Genomic DNA, 15,425 nt, shown 5'->3' with positions numbered 1-15,425 from the left:
AACAAACATTCCCTCTTTGGCAGCACCAGGCATTTTCTACCTTCTGATGAAATCCAATCAACCGACTGGGATATAGAGAACATTCAGTGTAAAGAACAACCCTGCCTTTGATTCAGGCCTCCCTTTTCCTGCCATGCCAGTCCTTTGAGGGTAGGGATGAATATTCTCATACCTGGTAACACTTTTCACATCCCCCAAACTCTGAACTCCTGAAGGTCACCATTCAAACTCCATTCCATACCTCCTGCCATCTAATTCTTCATTCTCATCCCCCTTAACCCTCAGACCTCAAAGGTTCATCTTAACTCCACCCTGCCCTTCCACTGTGCCCTTTGGAATGCTTCTTCCCTAGGAAACAGACTTCCCTTCATCTTAATTCTTTTCCTCTTCCACTCCTTCTATCTAATAGCTTTTACTAAAACCTGGTTTCCCACTGATGACACAGTTTTCCTGACCAGTCTTTCTAGTACTTGGTTGTATCCTTCTCTCACTCTCCTCAACTTATTAGTTGAAGTAGAATAGTTGTCATACTCCTTGCTCCCCATTGCCACTTCCAGGTTCTTTCTCTTCCTCCATCTCTAATCTCTTCCTCTGAGGTTCACATTATTCACATCTACCACTTACCTGATATCTTGGTAGCTATTGTCTACAGACTCTCAGACCACTCCCCCCACCCTTATTTTGTTTTTACAACTTTTCACTCCTCCCCAATTCTTGTCCTCATACTAGGTGACTTCAGTGTACATATTGTTTCTTCCTCAACCTAACTACTCAGTTCCTCAACCTATTCACCTCCTATGAGTTATTCTTCCATGCAACGTTCAGCCACAAGTAAAGATGGTCATACCTTTGATTTTGCCATATACCACAGAATGAAAAATTCTGAAATCTCCTTATGTGACCATAATTAATTGACTTTCACCTCTCCCTCTGCCTTTCCTCACATAATTCTATTCTTTATAGACGCCATTACCTCCAATGCCTCCAATCCCTCAACTCTTTTTCAGGCGATCTCCCCTGAACTTCTCCACAGCTTGACTCCTTAAAGAACCAATTCAACTTTACACTGTGATCATCTCTTGAATCCCTTGCCCCCTTAACATACTGCTGATCATGCCCAGCTAAGCCTCAGCCTTGGCTCATTTCCACTATCCAGCACCTTCACTCGTGTACGGGTACTGTTAATGAAGATGGAGGAAATCACGAAACCATTCTGTCTGGGTCTGCTATAAATATATGTTATGTACTTTGACTGGGCACTCACTGCTGCTAGGCAATCCTATATTACCTCCCTTATCAACTCACTATCCCACTCTCCACATTGATTCTTACAAACTTTTTCATTCCTCCGCAAATTGCCCATCGTTTCTCTTCTCTCAACTCTCAGCTGAAAACCTTGCCTCATATTTTACAGGCAAAAATGAGGGAACTCATTGTAAAAACACCCTTTTCTAATATTTTTCTCATTTATCACTCAGGTGCCTTATACTACTTTCTCTTCCTTTACTCCTCTCCCACATAATGAAGTGACCATGCTCCTTACTAAAGCTATCCCCTCTTCTTGTTCAAGTGATGCACTTCAATACCATCTTCTCCAATAGATGGTCTATTCTGTGCTCTCACTTTTTCATTTATTTTCAATATCTCTCTATTGCCTTATTTCCTACTACCTATAAATATGCCCATGTGTTCCCAATCCTGAAAAAACAAAAAATAATAATTAAAAAAACCTAATAGGCATTTGATCCTTCTATCTCTACTAACTATCACCCTCTATCTCTTCTACCCTTTATTGCTAAATTCCTTAGACAGGCTATGTACACTAAGTGCCTCTACTTTTTCTCCTCTCAGTTTTTTCTTAACCCCTTATAACTGTTCTCTGCCCTTACCATTGCACTGAAACTGCATTCTCTAAAGATCCTAATGATTTCTTAATTACTAAATCCAATAATCTTTTCTCAATTTTCATTCTTCTTGACCTCTTTGTGGCCTCTGACACTACTGATCACTCTCTCTTTCTTGATACTCTCTTCTCTCTAGATCTTTGGTACATACAGCACTGTCTCATTTTCCTCCTACCTATCTGATGGATCCTTCTCTGTCTCTTTTTCTGGATTCTCCTCCAGATCACCTCCTCTAATCATGGGTGGCATCCCTCAGGATTCTGTCTTGGGTTTTCTTCTCTTCTCTTTCTATACTACTTCACTTGGTGATCTCATCAGCTCCCATGGATTTAATGACCATCTTTATGCTGTTGATTCCCAAATCTACCTATTCTGCCCAATCTCTCTGCTGAACTGCAATCTTACATCTGTAACTTTCTCTCAGACATCTCAAACTGGATGTTCAGTACACATCCTAAAATCCGTATATCCAAAATAGAAGCCATTATCTTTCCCAATAAAGACTCACACCACCTTCTACATCCCTGTTACTGGAGAAGGCAACATTATCCTCCCAGTCCATCAGGCTCAAAACTTAGAAGTCATCCTGAAACCCTCACTATCTCTTACCTCTCAGATCTAAACTATTGCTAGGACCTGCTTATTTCCCATTTTCAACATCTCTCAAATACCCCCCTTTATCCCCTCTGACATTGCCACACTCTAGCGCAAGACCTTACCTCCTCCCACCTGGATTATTGCAATAGCCTACTGGTGACTCTACCTGCTTCTAGTCTCTCCTCAGTCCAATTCATCTTCCATTCAGTCACTAAAGTGATTTCCCTGAAACACAGGTATGATCAGAGAACAGCCCATCCTACCCCCAATCTATAAATTCCACTGGCTTCCTATTGCCTTCAGGAACAAATACAAAATGCTCTGTTTAGTATTCAAAGCCCTTTATAAACTCATCCATGCATACCTTTCCATTCTTCTTATACCTTACTTCCCAACATATATTCTTCCATCTAGTGACACTGGTCTTGTAGCTATTCCACTAACAAGACTTTCCATATCTCACCTCAGAGCATCCTCTCTGACTATCCACTATGACTGGAACAGTCTCCTTCTTCCACTTAGCCTACTCATCTCTCTGCATATATTCATAGAATGTTATAGATGTAATTGAACTTTGAATATGAGGGTCAGAGCTAGATGGGAACTTCAAACAACAGATATAGAGACACACAAATGCACCCCAGATGAATCTATCTGTATCTACCAAACTAGACACTATTGAAAATACACTACAGGAAGAATTGAGATACTTTGAAGTAAACAATGAAGAAAATACAAGAACCAGCAATAAAACTCAAGGTTTCAAGTGACAATACCCCTGAATTTTCAGGTGTATCAAGTAAGGATAAGAGAGAGACAAACTAAGCATCATAATATAAAGAAGTAATTTTTAACTCCTAGGCCTTAAAATGATTTGATGGGATGAAAGCCAAGATTGTAATATAGTTCTTGAAGGAAACTTTTTACTCAAAAGATGACAGATAAAAATATATATTTAAGAAAAATAGTCATGTGCGAAACTCCGGGGACTAGAAGCTGTAAATGGTAGGGAAAACAATTGAAGAATTGAAAGAAGATCAATGTAAGCCAAAAATTAAAAAAAAAAGAAAGACAGAAGTGATATTGTCATCAGAATATATTACAGACCATCTGGGCAGTAAGAAGAAACAGACATAGAAAGTGTCATGCAGATCATAAGCCTGGCATGGAGGGATCCTACAGTAGTGATGGTAGGATTCAATTTTCTGAACCCCTGCCAAAATTTTCTCACTGACAAAAAAAAACAGAGCAGTTCATTTATTTTTGATTCATTTAAAACGTAATCTCATCCTCCAAAAGGTGGGAGAACTAACAAAGGAGCATTCAGTTTTGGACCGCATTTTCAGCGAAATCAATTAGTTGCTATAGAAGACTGACTACTCCATCTCAAGATCTGTGACAAAGACAGAATAACTAGGCAATATCTGAAGTTTGCCATAGATTTCCACATATCGGATTTCAAATAGTTCAGAGAAAAGTTGATTAAGATCTATTATTTAAAAACTCTACAGGAAATTTCAGCCTAGGAGCTATGGGAAGCTCCTAAGAACATAATTCTGAAAACAAAACAAAACAAAACCAAAACCAAAACAGTGCATTAATGTAGTATGAGCGAACAGTGCTGTAAGATGTTATAGAACTTCATTGTGATAACTTGTGGCTGGTCCCCTGAGGTGAAGATCTACAGGGTAGTCATTCAAGTTAGCACTTAGTAAAATGTTAATTAGTATGCTCACTGTCACCATATTTCTTACTGTACCTGAAAAAACCACACCAATGACAATAGCAACAGCAATAAAGCCACAGCAGCAGTAGTAACAACCAACAACATATTTCACTATAAAACTAACTGTACTTTGCAAAACTATTTTAACTAATGACTAATTTTGTGGGACTAATTCACAGCATTTAATTCAGAAATTTTTACATAATTGTTGCATTCTAGAAAGTGAACTGTGACTTCAGGTTTGTTTTTGTAAATGAAAATATCCTCAGAGGTCATTTGTTGTTGTTCAGTCATTTTCCAGTTGTGTCCCACTCTGCGTGAGCCCATTTAAGGTCTTCTAGGCAAACATATTGGAGTGATTTGACATTTCCTTCTCCAGCTCATTTTGCAGATGAGGAAACTGAGGCTAACAGGATTAAGTGACTTCCCTGGGGTCACACAGCTAACAAATGCCTAAGGCCAATTTGAACTGCAAAAGAGGAGTCTTTCTAACTCCAGGTCTGGGCACTCTATCTACTGCTCCACCTAACTACCCTATCAGAGATCATAGTTGACTTTGAGAAAAGCCCACAATCTGCTTAAAAGGGACCTAATTACTTATTTTGGTGGTTGTGGTGGTAGTGGTAAATACGTATGTTCATATTCTGGGTTAACTTACTGCAAAGGATTCCTATATTTTCTATTCTTGGTTCCCAAATGTGAATTAGTAATAGGATCCACAAATTTGAATAACCTTTTGTTGAAAGGGGGTCACAAAGTTGTAACCTCATCAGAGTTGTTTTGCAGATGAAGATTCCAGATGAGTTTGCACAAAATGATGCTCCATGTTCAGATATAGGTTTGGACTAGATGACTGCTGACATTCTTTCTGTCTATGAGTTTTTTGTGCATCTATGAAGCTTGGAAATTAGCATATTCATAGAATGTTACAAGTAGAAGGGAACTTTGAACATCAAGAGTCAGAGTTAGACAGGATATTACAGATGATCAGGTGTTAGGCTGGAAGGGAACTTAGCCCTTAGAAAAGGAACTTAGAACACAAAGTCAATGCTGGGTCATCATCCATGTCATACCTATTGTCCTGGGTTCTCTTCTGGGCATTTTCTCTTTTTCCCCTATATCCTCCAACTTAATCTTCTCATAGATTCAATTAAAACATTTATGCTACTTACTCCCAGATTGATTGATCCAGTCTTACTATTTAAAGAATATTTCACTGGTAAGTTTTGTTCTTAAATCACTTAGATATTCCGATTATGCCTTACCATCACTTCTCCCAGAAAACCATTCCATATAACAAAGAATTTGTAAAAGGAAAAAAAAAGATGAATGTGGGGGAAAAGTCATTAGAACTTAATAGTACATGGGAAATATTGATGCTATATGACATTTTCCACACTGTTGGACCTCCCTCTGTCTCTTCTGACATCTTGTCTTCTCATCTGACATTTTTTTTAGTTCAAGTGTGTTCTTCATAACTTTTCAACATTCATTTAAATTATTTTGTGGGGATTTTTCCATTTATATTTTTGTAATGATTGTGTTTCCCCTCCCCACAAACCTTGGCTTGGCTTAAATCATCTTGCATCTGTTCCTACATTTACAAGTTTCTCTGTATTCATGATATTCATAATTTCTTGTAGAATAGAAATATACCATTAAGTTCAACTACTATAATTTACTTAGCCATTCTCCAATCAACAGGCATCTACTTTATTTCCATTTTTTTGCTCTCAAAAAAAATGGATGTTAAATATCTTGCTGCATATGGATTCTTTCTGTCAATCATCTTCTTGGGTTATATATTCATCAATAGAGTTTCTGAGTCAAAAGGTATAAACATTATATCCACTTTATGCATAATTCAAAATTTAGCCCTTGATTTTTACCTGAACTGCAAGCTGATATCACAAATAACCTATTGGGTCTTTCAAACTAGATATCTCATTTACATCTCAAATTCAACATGTCCAAAATAGTATTCACAATCATTCCCTCAAAAATATATATTCTGAATTTCCTTGTTTCCTTTGAGGACATTAACAACCCAGGTATAAAAGCTCAGGTATACTTGACTTCTCATTCTCTCTCTCCATGTATCTAGTTTGTAAATTATGCTTTTGTTCCCTCTCCTATTCTCTTTCTTTCCAGCTCTTGTTCTTTTACTCTTTCTTTGTATTTTTTGTTCTTTTTCTCCTTCCTTCCTTCATTCCTTCCCTCCCTCTCTGTCTCTCTGCCTGTCTCTCTCTGTCTCTCTGTCTCTGTTTCTGTGTCTCTCTCTCTCTGTCTCTATCTCTCTGTCTCTCTGTCTCTCTTTGTCTCTCTCTTTCTCTCTCTCTCTGTCTCACACACACACACACATACACACACACACACATGCACATACACAAACACAGGAGAAGGAAATAAATATTTAAGAGCCTACTATGTGCCATGCCAGGCATTATTAAGTACTTTACAACTATTACCTCATTTGATCTTCACAACAACCCTGTGAGGTAGGTGCTATTATTATTCCTATTTATGCTTAAGGAAACTTGGTCATACAGAAGTTTAGTAACTTATCTAGCTGGTAAATGTATGAGGCAGGATTTGAACTCAAGTCTTCTTGACTTCAGGCCAGCATTCTATCCACTGTGTTAGGTAGCTCTCATGACCATCTAATTGCTCTTAAGGAGAGCTTTGGCTCAAAACTTGCTATTACCTAGATGAATGGCAGTGGTCAAGTCACTTAACGTCCTGCACCTGAAGTTTATCATCTGTAAAGTGTCTGAAGCTCAGGTCTTGAACTCAGGTCTTTATGACTCCATCTCTAGTGTTTTATCTGCTACACAACTTCCCTTTCCTTCTCTCTTCTCTCTTCTCCTTCTTCTTCTTCTCCTTCTTCTTCTTCTCCTTCTTCTCCTTCTTCTCCTTCTTCTTCTTTTTTTTGAGAAGGGAAGGCAAGGCAATTGGGGTTACATGAGTTGCCCAAGGTCACACGGCAGTGTCAAGTGTCTGAGATCAGATTGGAAATGAGGGCCTCCTAACTCCAGGAGCCATGCTCTATTCATCGTACAACCTAGCTGCTCCCCCTTTTCTCCTCTTACACAGACTCCAACCTATTTCAGGCCATATGATCTCTTGCCTGGGCTATTTTAATAGGTTTCTAATTTGTCCCACTATTCCAAGTATCTCCTCAGTCCAATCCATCCTCCCTATGGAACCAAAATGATTTTCCATCTGCCAAATATCATATCTCCTTCAATCTCAATAAACTCTTATAGCTCCTTACTACTTCTAGGATAGAACATAAACTCCTCTGTTAGGCATATAAAACTCTTTATAACCTGAAACCTTCCTACTTTTCTAATTTCACACATTATTCCACATTGTAATGCACTCTACATTCCAGCTATACTGCACTTCTAGCTGTCCTATGTTCCTGAATGTTCCCTTTTCCTTTTTAAATATTTATTTTTTTATAACATGCATTAAAAAAATGAGTTACAAATTCTTTCCCTCCCTCCTGCTCCTCCCCCACCCATAAGATAAGATTATTTTTGTTTGTTCTTAAGAGGACCATGCCATCAGGGAGGTGATGCCATGACATGCAAATGAATTGGGTTTAAGTGAGGGAGATCTGTGCAAAGTCACCAGCCTCACTTCCTCCTCTGGAGCCATCTGGGTCCAGCAGAAAGATAGAGATCAGGATGACTGGAGATGGCCCAGGATGCAGTAGGTGACCTCGGCCTTTTAAAGGTCTTTAATAGGTCTCAGCTTGACTGAGACAATATTCATTCAGGGATTAAGGCTTAATAAGAATTAAGGCTGAGAATTGCCTCTTTTCCTCGCCAAAAATTTAGAATAAATAGGGAAGGGAAGACCCTCGGGGTTTCTGACCAAAACAGAAAAATTGCTACTTACATTCATTCTGAGCCAATCAGGGCCCAAAAAATGACCAAGTGATGTTTAGAGATGGTTCTGGAGGAGAAGTGAGGCTGGTGAATTTGCATAGCCCTCCCTAACTTAAATCCAATTCACTTGCATGTCAAGAAATCATCTCGATGATGTCATGGTCCTCTTCAAGAAGGAAGGACAAACAGCAATCATACCTTACTTGTGGTGTTCTGCCCACAAGAATATAAATTTTAATCTCTGAAACTTGTCTTTTTCCTTAAAGAAGAGCCTTAATCCCAAATCACTCTGGCTTTCATTGATTGACCAACAATAGTAAAAGCTAAGAGTATGATATCAATTACAAACATGAAGTCACACAAAACATATTTCCATATTAACCATGCTAAAAACAAAACAAATGAACAAAAATAAATAGCAAGGAAAAAGTACATTTCAATCTGTACTCAGTGATTCGCAGTTCTCTCTGGATGTAGATAGCATTCTTTATCATGAGTCCTTTGGAATTGTCTTGGGTTATTGTATTGATTAGAGTGGCTAAGTCTTTCACAGTTGATCATCATTACAACATTGTAGTTACTGTGTACAATAATCCCCTGATTCTGCTCACTTCACCTTGTATCAATTCACATAGGTCTTCCCAAGTTTTTCTGAAATCACCCTCCTTGTCATTTCTGATAGCATAAGAATTGAATCCTCCATTTTCAGACTCTTGGTCTTTGGACCCATTGTCCCCTATGCCTAGAATGGACTCCCTTTTCACCTCTGCCTTTGGAATCCTTGGTTTCTTTCAAAACAAACCTGAAGTGCCACCTACATGAATTCTTTCTTGATCCCCCTACATGCTACTGCCCTTTCTTCCCAAACTACTTTGTATTCATTCTGTATGTATTATATATGTAAATGTTTTCTTACCTGCCAGAATATAAGTTCTCTCTGGGGAGAGACTCTGTTATTTTTGTCTTTATATCCTGAGCACTATTTCTAGTGTAAAGTACCAAGTATCAGTTTACTAAATTTATATTGATTGATTAATAGACATTTAGATTTACAAGTCATCTGAGAAAAGTCAATAGTCAACAAATATTTATTAAGCACCTACTATGTGTCAGGAATGGTGCTAAGCACTGGGGATATAAAAAAAGGAATACAATGAGCCCAGTTCTCAAGAATTTCATAGACTAATCACTCAGACAATGTTACTAACTATGTACAATCAAGAGACAATCAAGATAAATTGGAAATAATCAGATGAGGGAGGGCACTAGATTTTCATGAGATCCAGAAAGGCTTCCTATACAAGGTAGGATTTAGATGAAGCTTGAAGGAAGCCAAGGAATTCTTCCAGTGTTGGGGATAATCAGAGAATCTGCCTGGAGTCAGTGTCTTTTGCAAGGAACAGCAGTGAGGTCAGTGTCACTGGATCATAGAGTACGTGATGAGATAAAAGACATATGAAGACTAGCAAAGTAGGAAGAGGGCAGGCTATAGAGGAATGTAAAAGCCAAACAGAAAATGTTATAATTGTTCCTGGTGGTGATAGGGAGCCACTGGAGTTTGCTGAGTAATGGATATGATAATGTTCAAATTCTGATTTCAGAACATCAGAGATTGGAGACATTTTAAAAAATGTGATGGCACAATACAGAATATAGTGTTAGAAATGAAAGGGACCTTAGCATACAAAACATTGGAGTGGGGAAGGAGATTTAATTAGAAAAAAATTCTCAGGAGAATGATCATTAGAATTAATCAGTCAACAAACATTGATTAAACTCCTACTATGTGCCAGGCACTGTGCTAAGTGCTGGAGATACCAAAAGACAATCTCTGCCCTTAAGGGAAACAACATATAAACAAATATCTACAAAACAAGTTATATACAGAATAAATGGGAAATAATTAACAGAGAGAAGGCACTAGAATTGAAAGATGACGAATGCACAACATTAGAGATGAAAGTTGTTTTTGAACAAAAAAATGACAAAGATGGAAAGGACCTAAAAAGTGTGAGAAAAAGTACATAGAATTTTAGTGAACAAAGGAGCTATTCCTACTCTCTCATTTAGAATATAAAGAACCTGAATAAGAGAGAATTTTAGAGACAGGAGTTAACTGACTTGCCTATGTTGACCTTGTAAAATATGGAGGAAAATCCAAGTCTTCTGCCCACTAACCATTTATACTTTGTATCACAATCCATTACTTTCATCCACTACCTTCCCCAGCCTCCGAAAGCCTTTTTTTCTTCAACATGAAAAAACACTGGGCCAATACCTGTGTGATATATGTGTTGGTTTCATGCCACCACGATCATTCTCTTCAGCCCACCCTGGCCTATATTTTCCTGGACTTTGCTCATAGCTGAAAAAGCAACAGCTTTTTTTACTGGTTCCAGGGAATATTCCTGGAAACCAGCTATTAGGGTGACAACTCATTGTGTTTGTTTTCCAGACAAGTGGAGTAGTTTCCTTGCTTGAGTTTTAAGTGTGAAATACATGCCTAAATAAATAGGATGGCTCAAGGAAGCAACTACTTAGTAAGCAAACAATGATCCAGCCTTAACTAGATTTCCAGAAAGCTGCTGTAAACACAGGGAAAGAGAAGACTCAGCAGCTAGGATATGTTTTTGCTTTAAGGAAGGAAATGGAGGAAAGTAATTTACGGAGCATCTTAACTCTAAGGAGTGCTCAGATTCTCAGTAAAAATCCTTGTGTTGGTTTAAAAGCTCTGCTAGTCAATGAATTTAGACTGGGGTGAATGATACCTGAATATTTCATATTATAAGAGAGAGGGAAGAGTGCCTACTAAAACCAAAGTGCACACATTAACCCATTTAATATTTTTCATCTTCATAGGTGGATTGTTTCAGAAAAGATTCGAGTCACGAAGCAAACACATGGACAGATGTGGCTTTAAAAAGCGGGGGGGGGGGGTGACATAAATTTGGGAATATGGGATGGATCTTCACCAGAGAGCAAACATGTCAATATTTATCTCCTGGATCCCTCAATCTTATTGAAAGGGAAGGGAATAAAGGGAACAAACATTTATATAGCACCTACTATGTTCTAGCTACTGTGCTAAGCTGAAGGTCTTCCCAAAAGGGAAGAAAAAATACTCAATGCAGAAGATAGATCAGGTGTAAGATAGCTACATATTTCATCCACACAAAACAAATTTATCAAGACACAAAAGTATTACATTGATGAAGATTTAAATTTGGTACCAAAAACAGTAATAGCTCTTTAGACTCTCTCAGGGCATAGAAGTTTATTTCAGTATCTCTACCACCGACTTTTGCACTATCGAAACAATTTCCTCAAGGCCCATGTCTTCGGCTAACCAGGCCAGGATTCACTCTCATCAGTCCTTCATGGTTTTCTTCTGAGAGAAGGGGGCAGCTTCAGAACCTTCCTTCTCCTTCCAGGAAATACCAACTGAAGAACACAAGAGTTCCACACCTCTTAGATTCATGAGGTTGCCTCCAAGGAAGATGATGATCATTGCAAGATCATTGTTTTATCTTCTATACTAAGGGAAAGAAATGTAAGCAGAAAATTCAGCCAGAGCCTCAAGGCTCAGGCTTAGGATCACCTATGCAGTTCATGTATGAGCAGCTACTATTACCAGAAATGGAACCAACAGTGGAAGCTAATGTGCCTTTAAAGTTCAATAAGTATTTTTTTTTTCCTTGGCTCGGTTAACAATCCTATTTAACAAAGGGTCCCATTGTTGTGATCATAGTACCAAGGGAGTGCTACATCTTTGGAAAGTACTAAATACTTAAACACAGAGCCCTATACGTAATTCGTTTGAAGCATTGGAGGTTTCTACAGATTAGGGGGCTCAGTTGAGAACCTCTAAACACATATGCATACAGACGTGTATCTGTTATAAAGTGTGTATACATGTATATACACACATAAAACAAAGTAGTATGTTAAAAAATAATTTATACGTGTTACAAAGTAATTTTCTATATGTTAGAATTTATACATATAAGTATATGTATATAATGTGGAGAGAGAGAGAGACAGAGAGAGAGAGCAAAGTGAGCAAAGAAATTTTAGGGGGAAGGGCATTAGCAACTCAGGGATCAGGAAGGTTTTATGTAGAAGGTGAAATGAATTTTAGATATGACAACAATATCTTAATAATGCATGACTATATATTCACTTACCTTGGCCATCATTGTCACTGAAGTCAGATAAGAGCTGCCCATTATGAGAAAAAAGATACTTGCCAATATTGCACATCATTTTGGTTTATAGATAACATCGGGCTTTTAAAAATTGTACCATTCAAGCACAAGCTCTGGGAAAGTCCAACTAAGTAGGAACATCCAAAATAAATAAGAAAAGCTTGAGCCCCAGCCCTAGACCATGTTCAGAGAAGTCATCATTGAAAGTTTTACCACCAGAATATAGACTTTTTTTTTGGTATGAGATAGAATCTACACAGGAATTCAATTCAATTGCAAATCAACGTGGAAAGTGAACTACACTTGAGCAAGAAAGACATCTTTTTTTATAGCAACAGGTCAAGGATGTATGATCTTGTCAGAACAGGGTTACTCAGTTACAGGGATTCCCTTCACCAATATAGCTTGAAAACCTTTCCTGAGGCACATACAGCTCTATCTATCTTATAGTACTGCTTTTTTGATAAAAATGTGATACATGCAAGCTATTTATAATTTGTAAAGTCTGAAAAGCTAAATTAAAGCTATAAAGCTAAATTACTACTAACATTATTATGTATTAATAGCTGGAGAGCCATACTGTCCTAAGTGTCACTATCAACCTTATCACTCCCTTATTTTGAGTTTAATTGTAACTATATGTCTTCCAGTCACATTTAGAAAGTGCGTAGTTCAATTGCTACATGACTCAATGGATAGAGTGCTGGTCCTGGAGTCAGGAAAACTCCCCTTCCTGAGTTTAAATGAGACCTCGGACATTTACTAGATGAATGATGCTGGACAAGACACAACCCTGTTTGTCTTGGTTTCCTCATCTCTAAAATGAGCTGGAGGAGGAAATGGCAAACCACTCCAATATCTTTGCTAAGAAAACGTCAAATGGGGTCATGAAGAGTCAGGCATAACTAAACAATAATACAGTTTATTTCAATGGAAATAATAACAATAATAAGAATAATAATGACCAAACAACAAGTGATTCAGAGTTTCAGCTTAATCTAGACTGGAAAGAATTTAAATAACTTATATACATGTACATCCCCCCAACCATCCCAATATTCATTCCTTTTATTCCCTAGCCAGCAATGTACGTCAAAGAAATTTGAGGGAGCCAAACAGATATTATTTCTGTTTTCTTTTTATAAAGAGCAATTTAGTCTGAAGATCAACCTAACCTAAAGAACTGGAAATGTAACTCATCCAACCACTGATGAAACAAGGCCAGATCTGAAGGGCAAATTGGTCGGAGAAGAGCCTTACCATGTAAATGAACAGAATTACACCTGTATTTTGAGAGGGGCCTGTTCTCCTCCCATAAACCATTTCCCTTCCATTTTCATTTTTATGAAAGAACATATTTAAATTTTGGGCCTTGGTTTAGTCTGTCCTTAATACATTATTTATAACAATGGCTGAATTGTATTACTGAAAAAACACAAACTAATAATGGGGTGAATCCTAAACAACTATAGAAATCTAGAGTTAAAAGGTGCCTTAACAGGTGATCTAGCCCAACTTCTTTACATTATGAGGAAACTGATGACAGTGAGATGGACAATCTCTTCTAATTCCACATTTATAAACTCCACAATTCAGTCTGGATGGGACAGTATAATTCCATGAGATTTGCCTTCAAAGCAGACCAGTCAGCCCATGAAAGGTGGTGGATATGAACATGAAGCTAAGGAGGTTGGGATTTGATAATTAAATAATGGAGAGACATTGAAGGTAGTTGAGAATTGGCAGTGCCATGATTCAAGATGTAATTTAAGGATATAGATCAAGTTACTGATGCAGGTTAGATGGTTGGGGGTGAGTAGAGAGTGGCATTAGCTAGGGCATTGGCTAGGTAGTCCAGGTTGGGGGCAATGAGGGCTTCAACAAGGGTAGTGGAAATAGAATCTGAAAGGAGGGATTGGATTTGAGATACATCAACATATGCTACAACCTTCCAAATCCTTCTTGAACTCTGTGTCTACTTGATTAAAAGCATAAAATATAATTTTAAAAAAAATCTTTCCCTGAGACATAATATAACACTTAATTTATAGATGATTAACTCTACTGACTTCCAAGACTGTTAGGAAGAAAATACTTTGCAAACTTCATAATACTATATACATATGAATAGTTATATACACGTGAATAGTCTACACCATCTAACTATTTTCATCTTTTTCAATGGAGTTCAGATAGAAATAGCCTGAAACTAGTTGGCACCCTACAGCTAGGTTTTCACCCTCCAGACTTTTTGACCTTCTCCTCAGCATCATACTTTTTCTGGAGTTCTTTCACTCTATGGCCCTCTCTTTTAATTAATGAGGCCTTGTCCTTAAGGATCATATCATGAGAGGTCCAGTCTATCTTCACTTCACTCTTCATTCTTCACACTTTTCTACCTACTCTCCGGAAATCTTGTCTCCACCCCTCCAGTATCATTTTATCCGAATCTCTTTTATATATGGTCTTCCCTAATAAGTGTGGAAGATCCTTGAGGATTGGGATTGTCTCATTTGCTTGCTTGTATTTGTATTTCTAACTCTTGGTACGATTTCTGGCACATAGAAAGCAATTAATAAATATTAAATTTCTGTCTCTCTACCAATAATTTAGATTTAATTTCCTATATACTTGCGCACAACTAAACAAAATAACTCACTTTGGTAGTATAATTGATTAAATAGAATGTAAGCTCACATGGCTCTTTATTACTATTAATGTTATAATATACATTTGTACATATATTCCTCATGGATATGAATTGCTTCATATTTCTGTCATTATATCCTGTGTCTGACATATGGTAGTTGCTCTAACAAATGTCTATTGGTTGGTTGATTGATTTTCATTATCTGCATTGCTATACTATTCATTATTATATTGTAAATTCCTTGTGGACCAAACTTTATCTACACTTTGCAGTTATTTCAGTGTTTAGCACAGAGATTGACACAGATTAGGTACTTAGTAAATGTACATTGTATTTGAATTTGCACAGTCTATTTCTTGGTGGCAAGAGAAAGAAACTGCTGCTTATGTCACTAAAACACCAAGTGCTTCACATTGCAATAAGAACCACTGCTCAGGTTCTCAAAGA

Source organism: Trichosurus vulpecula, chromosome 2 (genome assembly GCF_011100635.1).
Source record: "Trichosurus vulpecula isolate mTriVul1 chromosome 2, mTriVul1.pri, whole genome shotgun sequence".
In the NCBI taxonomy this organism is placed as follows: domain Eukaryota; kingdom Metazoa; phylum Chordata; class Mammalia; order Diprotodontia; family Phalangeridae; genus Trichosurus; species Trichosurus vulpecula.
Note: the sequence above shows the minus strand (reverse complement) of the source record.